This window comes from Grus americana, chromosome 2 (genome assembly GCF_028858705.1).
Source record: "Grus americana isolate bGruAme1 chromosome 2, bGruAme1.mat, whole genome shotgun sequence".
In the NCBI taxonomy this organism is placed as follows: domain Eukaryota; kingdom Metazoa; phylum Chordata; class Aves; order Gruiformes; family Gruidae; genus Grus; species Grus americana.
Window position 1 is genome coordinate 119,722,894 of NC_072853.1, and position 15,191 is coordinate 119,738,084.

The following is a 15,191-nucleotide window of genomic DNA, read 5'->3' on the forward strand; positions in this document are numbered from 1 at the left end:
CTCCTTCTTTTGGCTGCTTCTCATACCAACCTTGCAGATCTCCATCCACAATGTTTGTATAAGAGATAAGCAGACACCTGTGTTTTTAACCTCTTCTGTGCAATTCCCACAGCCACCTGTGCCACTGAAGTGCTCGGTACTCAGCCAGCAGCAGAAGCTGTGACAGCAGCTGTCTTTACTAAAACCAAAACCCATGAGTTTTGAGAAAACAGGAAAGGCTGTGGTGGAAGCAGGGAGAGTTGTTCTATTTATATTTTTGCATGCGTCAGAGTAGTGTGACAATAGACGGTGCAAACAGCAAGAAGGAAGGGTTGAAGGGCATTGGTGTCAGTATTGACCATGGTCAGAAACTGTTTCAGGATGGGTGTTCATACCAAAGTGCTTTATCCATCTCTCTTAGCTGCATTGATTCATGCTTCTGCAATTACCACCCTACACCCCCATCATCTGTAAAGGGAACAGAGGTTGCAAAATGCCCTTCAACAACATCTGAAAGAAGACTAAGACGACTTCCTTTCGTGTTATCTCATATGAGGCACGTGCTATCCGTGATATATACAGGAGAGAGGAGGCTGCTTTTCCTTGGAACCATGACTCTGTAGCCATAGCTCACAATGGGAAGTGGTACCCAGATCTTGCACCTGAAGACTCAGAGAGAGGCAGGAGCATCCATGGAGCTCTGAGAGATCATAGATCGGGCTGCTACTCCTGCAGTGAAATGCTGCCTGAGCCCAGGCAGGCAGGGCTTGGGGAAAGCCTCAGGGGACAGTCATAGCCACAAGCTAAAAGTTCATTTCATTGAAGTAAAGGCCAGCTGAGGACTTTAGATGACTTCAGCTTTTTCTTCCCTTTCAGCCAAAACAGGCCATTTTCGGGCAGTGCGAGTCCCTGCATCTAGCTATACGGCTAAAGAGAGGTGATGAACTATCCGTTTTCCAGCTGTGAGAAAAATTAATTTCTCCAAGTAGAAGAAATTGGGCAGAAGGGCCCAAAAGATCTGTTGGTGAAGGAAAGGCTTATGGATACTTTATAGCAAACCCCAGAAAAGATTACATCTACTGCTGGGACTTAGTGTCTAAAGATTCCTGAAAGAGGGCTGGATACAAGGGGAAAAAAATAAATAGATGTGCTTCTTTTCTTTTATCTGTTTAATCATCACAGTCTTTTCTCTTTTGCCTTTTATTTTCTTACCTTAAAAAATTAATCTGTCAAAATCCGTGGGATTTGATGTAAATGCTGTGGTGGTTCATGTGAACATAGTAACATCAATGTGGTGGTTCATGTGAGAGAATATAGTGGCTGTAAGTATCTTTTATGGTTATTTATTGTGTTGACACCACCAGTTTGTTTCATTTGTTACTAGAGAAAAAAGTGAAAATTCTAGAATATGAGGGTTTTTTAGAGCAGGAAACCAAATATCCTGAAACTTTCTGAACTTGGATTTGATCTGTGTTTTAAGCCACATAGAATAGCTGTTTTATGCATGGTGGTGTTCTACCAGTGCTTTTGGGGACTAAGTTGGAGAGAGCCAGGTTTTTTGCTATTAAGTTGAAACATAAAGTGTAAGAGATAGGAGGGGAAAGAAAAAAAAAAAATGGTGTTCTGGCTGCACATTGGAGTCCACCCAGGAAATCACAAGTGACATTTGCACAGAAAAGAGACCAAGTATTTACCCAACCAGAGTCAAACGTTATTTGGAGCTACTCACACCCATTGCTTGTTTTGAAGAAACAGCTGGATACAGCCTATATTCAGCTATATTAGAAAAAGTAATAATGAAAGAGTGTGTGTCTCACTATAGTAACTGGTACTGTGCACTCAATTTTTTATTTCGCTTTTCTTCTTACTCTATTCCCAAATTGCTAATTAGAGTCAACAAATTGGCTGTAGAATACAACAAAACATCATGCAGTCTGCCAAAAGGAGTGGCTGGCATCCGTACAAATTGGGTTATGATGTGTTTGAAGACTTAATGTTGAAGAAAGCTTTCAATATTCTCTTCATCCTCCCTGTCCTCCTACTGAAGTGACTCAATTCCAAAGGCAGCAACATATTGCTCCCTTGCTATCAGAGGTTTGGTTAACAGAAATGAGCTTCCTCATGAAGAAACATGGTCCTCTACCAATTAAGTTTCATTATTGTGCTAAGTAACCGGTAGGTGCGGAGCCTGAGTGAGGGATAATTTGGACATAACCCAGCTGAAGTGTTGTGATAATGGCTGAAGTAGTTTGGCTTGGCAAACAGAGGAGTCTTGAATGCAAGACTTCTGTAGCTCTGAAGCGACATACATAGACCTGCTACAGTCCTAAGGTGGTGTTGCACAACATGTGCACGTGTGTGGTGCTGTGTGGCTCTATGCTCCCTCCCTGTGCCTTGTAGCACAGATATAGGTGTCTGAAAAAGTTAGACTGTTTAGAATGGATGTGGATATTCCAATCCCTTTCTGTACTGTACGGCCCGATATGACAGTGTCTGTACCATCATTTGCTTTTTCTTGGGTGGCCTCGCTATCCTCAGATCTCCACGAATTGACCAATGGCTTACAGTGGCTGATTTGTTCTGAATCTGCATGTTAATATGAAGGTTAAATCAGAGGCCTGATGTTAATTTTCCAAGTATGTTTTTACTGGTATAGCGGAGGATGCATTGGCTGTCAAGGATATGCACCAGTCGGTGCTTGTAGTATTTTCTAATAGGATCAAAGACTGCTGTGAAAGCTTTTACCCAAAATAACATACTACAGGTGGATTCAGAGGTGACACTAGATCTGAGGGTGATGTCAGAGGAGGAAGCAATTCCTTTTTTTCCTGCAATCTCCTGCTTTGTGGAGCTTCCCAATTAGCCTAGTTTTCAATAGCTTTCAGTAGACCCAAACTTGGAGTGACAGTCTTGTTCATAAAACACGAGGAATAAAACTAAAGGCGGTCAGCTAAGCTGACTTGACTCCTGCTTCTGTGATGTCTCAGTAAATACAGAGCATTTTTGATACTGGCCAAAAATATTTCTAAAGATGTTGCCCTCTTGATAATTGTACTTTTGAGCAATGATGGTCTTTCCTGAATGAGGCAGCCTGAGAAATTGTGAAGAAGCCCATAGGTGTGGGCACATAGGTTTCTGTGTCATCCAAAATCCTCTGAGAATAAAGGCAGTGTTTGGGCCACAGAGAGTGCAGGCTTGCACAAAGGGATTTGTACAGCAGGAGCTGGCTGAGATATGATACGTGTTTGTGGCTTGTTGGATGTAAAATGTGAATGTCTTATTTCTCCGATACGTTACTGAGCAAAGCAGTGGTAGCTGCTGTTGTAGAAGCAGGGCTAAATAGGCTTAATGCAGATCATCACTTTTCAAGATTTGCATCTGTCATCACGTATTCAGGCATTTATAATTCTTGCCGTGTATCTTAACAAAACAATCTGCAAATCCTTGGCTACAGGCTGTTTCCAAGTTCAGATACGCTGCTTGTCTAGTGGATTTCGAAGAGGATTGCATGCACTGTCATACTGCCTTATTCGACCCTTTGATCTCACTCACAGTTCTTCCTGCGTAAAGATTTTGAGAGTGTTGGTTTCCTTTTCTCTTTGACACAAGCTTTTTATCTAAAATATTTAATTTGAACAAATTGCAGATATGAAAACAGGCCTTTAAGACAAATGTTTAATGCCTCAGAGGGTAGAGGGGTCAACTTGAATTGAAAACACAGGCTTTAGTCAAGATACCTGAATTGCTTTCTGAACATGCTAGATTTCCAAAGTAACTGGAAGTGAGTCTTTTGGTGCCTCACTTTGTCACCTGAAAAATGGATTTAAAGGATATTTGGCCTTTTCTTTTGTTTACTTGCTGAGATTTTAGTCGGCTTCCTTTCAAAGATCTTACCTGCTTTAGGATAATGACATTATTGTCAATGAGCTAGTAGGTTTTAAATAACTGTGATATATGGTATATACTTACTGAATGTGAAGAGTAGTAAAAATCCATATAAAAATGAAGCATGAAATAGGATATATGTAAAATAGTTTTATTAGCTTCTTCACCTACTGTAGAATTATGGCACTTTTCCCTTAAAGAGTTAATCTGACAAAAAATTAGGACTTGAATCATAGAGTTGGTAGTTGGCTCTGATCTGAAAAATACTTCTGTTACTATTTATTAAAGAATTTCTTGTTTTTAACTGTGTTTCTAGACTTCTTCTGGAAAATCTCTTTTCTCTTCATTACCTGTGATTTTATTTTAGGTATACTCAATAAGTGATCCCATTGTTGTGGCTTGCGGGGTATTTAATATTATCATCTCAGGTTGTCTTAGTTAACTAATATTGTAGAAGGATTAGACGTATAAAACCCGAATATTTTAAAGCAGCAGTACTAACCTGTCATTATTCAGGGTATGATTCATCCTAGGAGTCAAATGTCCATGAATGTAGATCCTTTTATTATTTTCCTTAATACGCTGAAAGTAAGTAGATGCTCTTAATGCTTTATATAAATACAATCTCTTACTTTTAGGGACTGGGAGAGAAGAATGATTTATTTTTTTCCATCTTGAAACTCAAGTCAGATATTTTTTATTTTTATTCTCATTTTTGTTTGGTTTCCCTCCTTCCCTGGTGTTCCTACCCCTGGAGCCTCTACTCCTTTTCAAAAATGAACTTTTGAAGAAAATTAGAAAGAGTATTTTTTTTTAATGAAAGTTCATCATAACTAAAAGAAAAGTTGAGGGTAAACACCCTTGAGTAGTCACTATACATTTTTTTGTTTCATATCAAGAAGAGATAATTGTTTTTATCATTCCATTTTCCATTATGCAGTCACCAGTTTTAATGTATCCACCTAACTCCATATAAACTAATCTGTCTTCTTGGAGACTAATCTGTTTTGTGTCTCAATTGTATGATTCTTTTAATGTTTTTCTGGGTCCGAAATAATTTCTAACTTATTTTGGTTGAAAATATGTTTGCACTATCCATAACACCATCCTTAAAAAATGGTCATTAAATTATTTTCCCATGGGTATGTATGTAATGGAAATGACTTTAGCACCTGCACTATCTTTGTAACGGCAAATACAGAATTGCACAGACTATGTGATAATATTTTAGCATTATACGTAATAGGCTTTTTCATATCCCTGGATCTGCCGGCCAAGGACTGGTGACTTCTTGTCGTTTGACCTCCTAGAAGAAGGTCAGTACGTTAATGGAGCAGCACATACACTAAGGGCATTCTTAATGCACTGCATTCTACTGCCTGCCTGCCTGCCCCAGGACTCTCCAAATTTGTCTTCAGCAATGCAAGAGAATTGTTTATCCCACCTTTGTGTTCTCCTAAGGAAAACAAAGAATGGAGAAAAAAAATGGTAAGAAAAAGGGGCAGCACAAGAGTTACCGACAGGTCTCTGGCAAAACTACAGTGTGTGTGCAGAGAGAAAGAACCTTCTAATTTGTTCATTAAGGCATCCACCTTAGATGCACGGAAGGATAGACACGCGTGCACACGCACACACACACACCCCCCCCGTCTCTGATGCACTGAGGCTCAGCAGCCATTTGGCAGCCTGCACCACGAGCCATATTAGCAGCCAGCAGTTCCCAGTACAACCAGCCTGCTCAGCTGGAAACCCTCGTAGCCAGGATTGCTTCCCCAAAACACTGTCAAGTTTCTCTTTTCTGTGGGAGGAGGTCTGCTTGATAATAGTTCCCTGCCCTTTGGTGAGAGGTGAGAGTAAGTGATGTCTCAGAAATTACAAATAGCTTCTGCTGGCCCCATCTGTCCCTGTGGTCACCGCACGCAGGAGAGATGCCTGGGTAAAGATGTTTTCTGTTACTGCAGTGAGACCTTCTCTGCCACTGCCAGGTGAAAAGACAAGAGTGTTTGTATGCAGCAAGTCTTCATTAAATCCCTTTATTCAATTAGGGCCTAACAGCATGGTCAGAAAAATGTTAGATAGAACTTGATTTCCTTATTCTTAAAAAATTGCCTCTGTGGGTTTGCCTTAACCAAACATGAAAAGATGTGGTAGTGACACATCATGCAATTAAAGCAGGAAGACACATCTCAGTCAAGTAACACCCATCCTTTGGCTACCATATTTTCATTCCAATTTAATGGGAATTTGAAAATCCTCGGCGCGCGTTTCTTCTGTGAATGAAGTAGGGGCTTTTCTCAAATGAGCATTGAGGACGTAGCTGAGAAGGGCTGTGATGTTTGCACTCCACTCACTGCCAGCGGCTGAAAGCCAGCACTAAGGGACTCGGAGACCAATCGCACACTGTCACCACTATGTGCATGACCAGGTAGCTTTGCAGCTCTGTTTCCACCCCTCCTGTTCATACACTGTTTCTTCTAGTTCCTTCCATTTTTCTTGATTGCTCTTGATCAAACTTGTTGATATCACGTACGTACGTACGTACACACATATGTATCTTATCACAAGCGGGTGGCCCTGCGAGGATCCCCCCTGCCTTGTGCAGATGAGAATAAACCTGCCCTGGAGAAGACAGGAGGGTTGCTTGGCTATGAAGCTTTCCATTTGTTGGAGAAGTGAATCCTCCTCTGGACAGTAGATCAATTTTACCCAAGAGCTCTGAGCTGGATGGGTTTTGAGAAACAGCTGTATTTCTCTGACAGGCTGGCTAATCTGTACTTGCAGGACTGTTTGGTTTTTATTATTGTGATACAAGTATTTACAAAAATAGAGGGTTTTTTTTCTATTTTTCATTATTCAAATAGCTGAAAATCCATATGAAAAGTACATTTGTATGTGTGCCCAGATGTAGAGCCCCTGTTAGTGAGGCCAGCTGGGATTAAAGTCTCATTTGTATAATTTGTAAAGGCTTTGGAGTTTTTCCTACGGTTTTCAGCCATAAGCTGGAATTTAGCTTTTGTCAGACTGCTGGACAGCTTGCACAATAAAGCTTCCAACTAAAAACATTTCCTGTGCAACAGGGAAAACCCCACCATTTTAAATGCAGTGATTATGAAGCTGGTTTGAAAAAAAAATTTATTAAATCATTAATATTAAAATTATTATTAAAATTATTTTTAAAAGCATGCCCTGTGTATTTTAAAGACTTGATCAAAGAGAGCTCCACTCATAAGTAGCACAACATACAGAAGGCTTATTTTCTGCAAAAGCAGAAACGGAATGGTAAGGAACTTAGGAGGCATGCGTTGTGTGCTCAGGATGCTCACTTGCACACAGCAGTAGAGAGTAACATTGCAGAGCATCAGATACCCTCACTCAGTCCTTACTTGCCCTTGGTCCATGCTGGGAAGAGCTGCTGAGGACCAGTGGTTGACTGAGCCGATCTTCTGGGGCTGGTCAGCTATTCCCCACCTAGCCTGTTTTCCACTGTAATTCAACGAAATCTCCTTGCTTTAACTGCTGGATAAACATCTGAACGACATCCGGGTAGTTTGCTATCTGGGGAGTGCAGCATCGCTCCGTCTCACTCCTCCTCCTCCTACCATGCCGGGTGGGTGGGTGGCGAGGCAATACGTTCTCCACCTAGGGACCTGCGTGGGACTTGGATTTGGAGGTGTCACGCTCCTGCTGGATAACATGGCAGTAACCTCCAGCCGAACAGTGTGTTTCTTAAGCTGTTCTGTGGCTTGTGGCGTCGCAAAGCTACAAATACGTGTCATCTCAGAAAGGGGTGGTGGAGTCACTGCCCGCACAGCTCCCAGGGGAAAACAGTGCAGCCTAGTTTAGCAGAAGTTGGGCTTGAGGGGTGAGATAACCAGTACGAAGGATGGGAACTGAAGTCGCATCTCTTCACTCCCCAGCAACATTTTAAGGGTTTTGGCTTGTTTTAATTATTTTTTCTTTTTCCTTTTTTTTTTTTTTTAAATAATCTTGAAATGAGCCCAACTTTCTCTTTGATTGTATGTGGTGATGATTCTTCTCATCTTTACTGGCATTTCACAGCTGTTTGTTCACAGCTTTCTCCCGGTACAAGAACAGAAGCGGACCTTAAAGCGGAGGATTGTTGTCTTTTTGGCGTTCTTGAGCTCTATATTAAAAGCCCTGCGTATTTTTCTAATCAGGATTACAGAATTAATTTGCATGGTTTATCCTCTGGTATTTTTTTTTGATGGAGTGGAGTTTGTATCTCTTTTGTGAAATTTTTTATGCTTCATTGACCTCACTTTTTTTGTTGTTCATCTGGTTTTCAAGAATCTGTGGATTAAAAATGAAGTTTCCAGAAAGAAAAGCCTTCACTTAGGTAATTTGAATAACTAATTAGAGTGGCTTTATGCTCTGTTGTTTGATTTGGTATCTGCTGTGGTAATGGAAAACATTTTTCATGTGGGTGAATGGTGCATTTATTCGTAGCCATTTATGTTCAGTTGTATTTTGACTGCAAATACTTTTGTTTCATTAACGTTAACACAAAGTTCAATGACCAAATGTTCCTGAGAGTGCTTCGATGTTGCTCTCTGCATTCTGAAGTTTATTTACATGTGGTTTCTGTATGAATTTTCCTTCATTTCAGTGGGTAGGTGCAAAGGATAAATTTGTAGTAATAGCACAGCTGGAAATGAATGCCTCTCCAATTGAGAATTTATGAATATCTCTTGCTGTTATTGTTTCTTAAGAAAAACAGTGGGATGTGTTCATTTTGAGGTGCTATCGGTGTGGATTTTTCTTCTTTTTGCCTGTCTTCTTTCAGAAATCTGAAATAAAAATTACATTGATATATTGTACCAAGTAGTAACAAATATGACAGTAAAAGACAGTATATCTGTGTTCAGCATAGCTATGATAACTTGCTTTGATTCATGTTTATTTGTATTTTGCTTCAGCATGTTGTGTGCATGTGAGTGTCATAAATTTACTAATGATGCAATATCAGTTAATTCTTACAATATGCCTGAAAAAACGTCCAGTACAAGATGACCAGGATATAGAATTTCTTGCCTTTGAAAAATATTGAGATACTGAAAATGTATTTTATTGCAAATTAAGATAGAAAAAAAAAAAAAAAAAACCCAAAATTTCACATGAAATTTCTGGAGGAAAATGGATTCAGATAAGGTAAAATATTTCCTTTTGCTTAAGGGGGAAAGATTTGTTTCAGTGGTGACATTTTTATTTATATATTTATGATTTTTATATACATATATAAATGTTATGAATGTATCCTTTAATTTAAAATATCCTTATAAAAAGCACTTTGAAGTAAAAATGTTAAATGTTCCAGTATCAGAGTGTTCCAGCTTTTACACAGGTGTTTGGATTTTGACTTATTTCGATTTAATTTCAAATATCCAATGGCTGCTTATTTAATTTTCATCGGGGTTGACAGGTAGCATTAATCAACTGTGTAAAGATATGCGTTTTAATGAAAGGCTTAAGAGGAAAAAAACCTGGCAGTGTCGTGGGGAAGCAGTTTCCAGGCATTGAATGAAGCACCTAGAAGGGCTGAGAAAAGGAGGTGACGAGTTCTTGGGCTCCCTTTAAGCGATTACGACAAGGTCTGCAGACCGATTTGGCCACTGAATGATCCACAGTGGCTGCAGTAACATTTGAGCCTTGTTACGCACCAACCTGGAAATGAAAGCGGGAGTGAAATGGAGAGAGATGGGCTTTTTGTGCAGGTGGGATGGAAGTGGTACGGATATGACGTAAGTCTTCTTCTGAATGACAGGCTTCATGGTTTTCTTCTCAGGGAGAGTTATTTGCTGGTTGATAAGAAGGTACAACAGCTGAGTGCCTGGATTTCTCCCACAAAAATGACATTTTTAGCCCATTGGTATATCTGCCAGCTAGTGAGGAGATACACTTTAAACCTCATTTCTGAAAGTGGCATCCATGTAATTGTCAGTTTAAAGAAAAGGTGGAGTGAAAATACCCTTTACTTAGTTTGACAGGATCTTTCTTTTTGAAGAGTTGGCAGTTTCTACACTGTCAGTCTCAGCAAGACTTTGACGGGTGTGTGACTCACAGCATTGCGTAGCCCAGATTCATTATCAGCGTGGCGTATCTGGTACTCTCAGCAGGGTGTCATCCATAGAGTCTGTGCTGTGCTACGTCGCATCCCGACAGTTACATTTGGCTTTCTTGAAAGAGTGCTGGTAAGGCCTCAAATTACCAGTTCCGAGATCTGTATTTAAACAAAGATATAGTCCACTTGGGTCTTTTTTTCCTTGTCCCAGGAGAAAAAAAAACAGTTGAAATGATGGGATGGCTAGAAAACATGATATGAGATGAAATAGGATTCTTTAACCTTTAAAAATAAAAAAGGAAAAGATCTTAAACTGTCTTGTTTAAATAGAAACAAGGAAAATCCAGCTTAAATGTTAAGAAAACCTTTCAACATTAGGATAGGAAAACACCGAAGTGGGTGGCTGGGGGAGCTCTGCAGCATCAGCAGTCGTTAAGAGCGGGCTAGCTGTGTATCTGCTGGGAGTGATCCAGGTATTGCTCATCACGTGTGGGGGCAAGGGGAACACCTATGTGATCCCATTTCTGTCATGGCCTAAGGCTCTGCCAAAGTGGCTTGAAAGCAGCAGTAGCTTGTACCGCAAGCTCTCTACAACGCAGCCTTTTGAACTTTTAGGTTCAGAAGTCACCTCTGAATAAATAAGCATCAGTCGCTGATGCTCATTTCACGAAGCAAAAATGGAGAGAGAATATTCACTAATGGCTGTAAGACATGGCAAACATCTCTATAAATATATTGTTATGGCAAAAGCTTATTAGCTCTTGCTGAGATATTGTCAGGAGCTGCATTGGATAGGGCTTCTCACATCTTTTACTGCTGGTAGATGCCTGAAGAGAGGTCCTGCCCTTTCTTAGGTCATCACTTTAACCGCCGTTAACTCTCCGCTGTCATGATTTCACCCCTGGTGTTTACAGTCAGCTAAATTACAGTGGAGCACTGCATTTAGAAACCCTCTTCTTTCAAAAAATTGACTTTTATAACTGCTGCAAAATCCATACTTTCACTTGAGTTACCCTAAAACACAACATGCTTCCTAGGGGCAGCAGGTCGGGTTAATATGCCAAATATTCATTCATTCGTGAGCCAGGGGTTCCTGACATACAACCTCACAGGGAAAATACAGGGCAAAATAGCTCAGTTAAATGCTGACGTGTTCTACTCTTATTTGTGTTTTCCTACTGGAGGATCAAACCATAACTGCAATTATACCCAGTGTTGTCTCAGTGTTTTCCTCGCCTGCTGCAGGACACTTACCCTCTGTGGGGAGCAGACCTGAAAATGGTCCTGACCAAACTTGCACTCACAGCCTTCATTCACAAACCAGAATGATGGCTTTGCGCCCAAGTTAAGCCAGAAGACTTTTTTAGCCTGACCATTTTCATATGAGAAGTTTAACTCGGGATGATGTGCAAAAACCACTGAAGCTGACCTATGTTCAGCCACCGTTTGTTCCAATCTTACCCTTTGCAGAAATTTTAAAAGGGAGGTGCCTTGTTGCAATAAGCCTCTGTCAAAGGAACCTCTTTAATTCTGGGGAAATGTAATTGGAAGACCGTAAAATTCAGGGAAGACTCAAATAGCTTCGTAGGAAAAGTTAAGTATGCCTTAAGATGACTGCCAAAAAGGAAGGAGGATGTGATGATGGAGGAGTATGCACATAGTGCTGGGTAAGTGAAAATCTCTTGTTAGATGGCAGCATGGGTGGGTGTAAATGGCAAAAGGGTGTAAATCTGAACTGAAGGTGGTATGTCAGGTCTGACATTTCTCAGGGAGAGTTTGAGGGCGTAAATGCCCTGACTGGGTTACAGGAACCATCAGCAGTGCATAGCCAAGTTTACAGGTGTGTTCATCTCAGGTCTACACCTCTTGTGTCTTATGGGCCTGACTTTGGCTGAACTTCTCAGTTCTGGAAGATCACGATGTACCACTGAGCAAACCCAATCCATACCCGCCAAGTTATTTGTGCCTGCATATGGCCAATGTTTAATCATTCCATGTAATGTCTGTCAGCAAATGTATGCAAACATTTATCTGCAGTTTAGATGGGATCTCCAAGAATATTGCTTTGCTAGTGTAGGGGTTACAAATTGCAACTAATCTTTCTTTTCTTTTTCCCTTTTTTTTTTTTTTAAATCATCAGTTAAGTCTCTTATTTTCTTGAGAGGGACACCTGTGCCTTCTCCATTCTCGTTTTCAAAAAGACTGTTAGAGGTAGATGTTTTACTCCTGATTTCTTACATACTGATTACTTTCCAATAATTAAATTATATATTTAAAGATCGGCAATCTCATAGTTTATTTTGATGGAGATTAGATGATCAGGCTACCACTGGGAGCGTGGGTCCCAAATGCATCTGTGTGGCATGTAGCTGTGGACTCTATCATCAGAGAGCTTTGAGGAGGCCTAAAGTATCTGTAGGTTTAGGTTAGGTATAGCCAAATTTATGGAAGGTGAGTCCATCAAAGAGTGTCCTTTGAGGATGGTCCATTGTAATGTCAAACACGGCATCCTGAGCTGACGAATGCAAAGGCAGGGTCACTCCAGAGTTGCACCCTGTCATCTCTTCCCTAGCATCTGCTGATGGCCAGAGACAGAGTAAGAGGCTAGTATAAAATTTTATTTGAACTAGTATGGTTCATGATCTTATTTTTATGAGCCGGTAAAATATTTTAAGGGAGGGTTATGATCATTTACTGTGGCCTGCTGCATAACGCAGCATGTGATTCCTCTGCTTTGGCACGTGCTGCAGTGAGCAGTCCTTGGCATCTCCCTTTGGAAAGCCACCGAGGCTTGGTGTAAAGGGCCCAGGTGGCAGATGCTTTAGTACTTCCCCCAGTAATTTGGGTTAGTTGAACTTGTTAAAAGTTTCGATCTTTTTTCCTTTCAGAAAGTATATCTGGGCTTTCTGTGTAAATCTACTCTGTCTTCCTCTCACATCTAACTTCTTGACTGCTGATTTCAAAGGTAAAGGAGACTGAGTAAGCAAATTTGTTGCACATACAGCTGTCTTTTGGGGAAAAAAGAAATTCCTTTTTTTCCTCTGTGCTAACCTTAGTTTATTATTTCTTGTATGTTGCTCCATGTTGGAAATTAAAAGCCCAAACCAGGGCAGTGAATTTCTCAGTGAACAGTTGGGAGGATGCATATTTTTAGGACATGCCTTATACAGTAAAATACCGTTGGTTGAGTTCTCTGAATAATTAACATACTGTAGCATGCACTGCCGCAGCCTTTCCTGTGACGCACCTGCACAGGTCAGCATGCCGTGCTTTCTCGTGTCACGGCGTAATCCGGGTGCAGCCCTCTGCTGCGGATAATCGGAGGAAGAAATTTTCTGGACCAGCACTTCTTAAGTGATGGGTGATCTGCAGAGTGCCATTAGAAGAAAATAACTAGGATTTCAACTTAAAGCTTGGGAAAGAAGCGTCACAAAGAGTTAACAGTGGCCTTCTGGGCTAAACGTTTAGGAGCTGTTGTTCTTGAGGAGTGAACAACTGCTTTTCACAGGCAAGGGGTTATGTGCAAAACAATCAGGGAGATAAAAGTCCCCTCTTGGAATGGCATGAGCTTGGTCATAGGTTGATGCACAGAAGTTCCTGTTCAGGGCTTCAGGGGGCTGAACTTTCTCAATTCATTTTTTTAAGTCTGATTTTTAGCAAACTCAGCGTTGGCAGGATATTCATGTGTGCAGTTTGTGTGCTATAATAATGATTCATTCTGAAGGAAAGGAAGGTGAAGTTGCATTCTTGAACCTGGAAGTATGTTTGATTTCACTGAAACTGAAAGGAACTGAAATACTTTAATTCAGCAATTTATAAAGGACAGTACATTAGAGGCTCTAAAACATCAGCCCAAGGGAAAAAGCAAATATTGCTATTGGCAAAGAATATTTCAGGATGCTGAGTTTGAAGCAATTTTACTCTAAAACGGAGTAAATAAGAAGTGACAGGCTAAATCTTAATTGTCTCTCTGAGCACCCGGCTGAGGCCACTCAGTGCCTGGGAAATGAAAACAAGGGCCTTGAGCTTTGTACCCTGCGTGAGGTCAGTGCGGGGAGAGTGCCCGTGTCAGGGGCCTGTGACAGACAGCATGCCGGGCATCACCTGGGCTAGCTGGAGTTTCCCAGCCACTGACGGGTAACGTGGCGCCCGTGCAGCCGGAGGGTGATGGACGCGCAGCTCCCCAGGGCTTCAAGGATGTCGGTCCTACAGCACCGATCACCTGCCTGGGGGGGGAAACATCATGGCTAAAACCAAAAATACTTAACTGCAGCGTGCCTCTGCCTCCTGCCCAGCGGTGTGGCTAAGCAGGTCTACTTTGGAGGGGTCGAGGGGTCCTGTCCACTGGTGTCCTAGCTCAGCAGCCAGTCTTTCCCTGGCTCCCAACCCCTCCATCACTTCATTCATGGCTGAGCCTCCAGGCAGTTCAAGGAGCCTTGAGAGTGCTTTGAAAGAGTGGAAACTAAATATTGGTGTTGCTTTTCCACTGAAGATTTAAGCTTTTAATATTTCTTCAGTTTGATGTGGTTGCGTTGCGTTTTGGAGTCTCCCACAGAACAGCAGTCTGGCTGGTCCTGTATTTCAGAGGTGGGGCTTGTTTGGCTTTTTTTATTTTCGTTACTTAATTTTAAAAAACTGTCTCATTCACAAGAATCATAAAGCAGCTGCCTTCCTGGCCAAATCCAGCCAACTGTCAAATGCAGATCTTGAGTGACCTGAGGCTGGATGTTACATTAGGGCCTCTGGAGTACACGAGCAGAGCAGCAGCATGGAGTAACAATTTTTAAAGCCTTTTTTTTTTTTTCTTTTTTTTCCCCAAATAAAAGTTATTTTCAGGAACTGTTTTATTTGGTTACTTGTGAGCTTGATTTGTTGTTGGCTAATTGTCAGTTGTCTGAGAAACTGCTGCTGAATGTCTGCATTTCAGGGCTGAGTAGTGCTGATGCCCATTCAAGAATATTAAGCAGCTGTTTAATGAAGACCTTTTTTACGATGGACATTACTTTAGAGAGTCTGCTATTAGGTCCTTTTTATTATTTCCTGTTTTACAAAGTAAGAACCATGGGGAACATCTGCCAGCTAAGCTATAAAATGCCAACAAATCGAGTTTATAATGAAAATTGCAACCAGCCCGTGTTTGTTACTAGTAAATGCAGTGGTAATGCTGGACTAATTGGGGGGCATGGGAATGAGTTTAACAAGCTTAAAAAGAAGAAACAAGTATTTGAAGGAACACCTCTTCCTTACA

General features: G+C 41.0%; 1 protein-coding gene across 7 annotated transcripts in view; it reads left to right on the top strand.

The window, feature by feature from the left end:
* Positions 1-15,191, top strand: part of MYRIP (myosin VIIA and Rab interacting protein) — a 239,194-nt gene that overhangs the window by 163,183 nt on the left and 60,820 nt on the right. The window contains exon 1 of one of the 7 annotated variants that reach the window (XM_054817529.1): positions 7,644-8,221. The exons of the other annotated variants lie outside the window; for them this stretch is intronic. The gene's annotated coding sequence lies outside the window, so the exon portion shown is untranslated. Of the gene's footprint in view, positions 1-7,643; positions 8,222-15,191 lie in introns of those variants that run through there. 7 annotated transcript variants of the gene reach the window in all.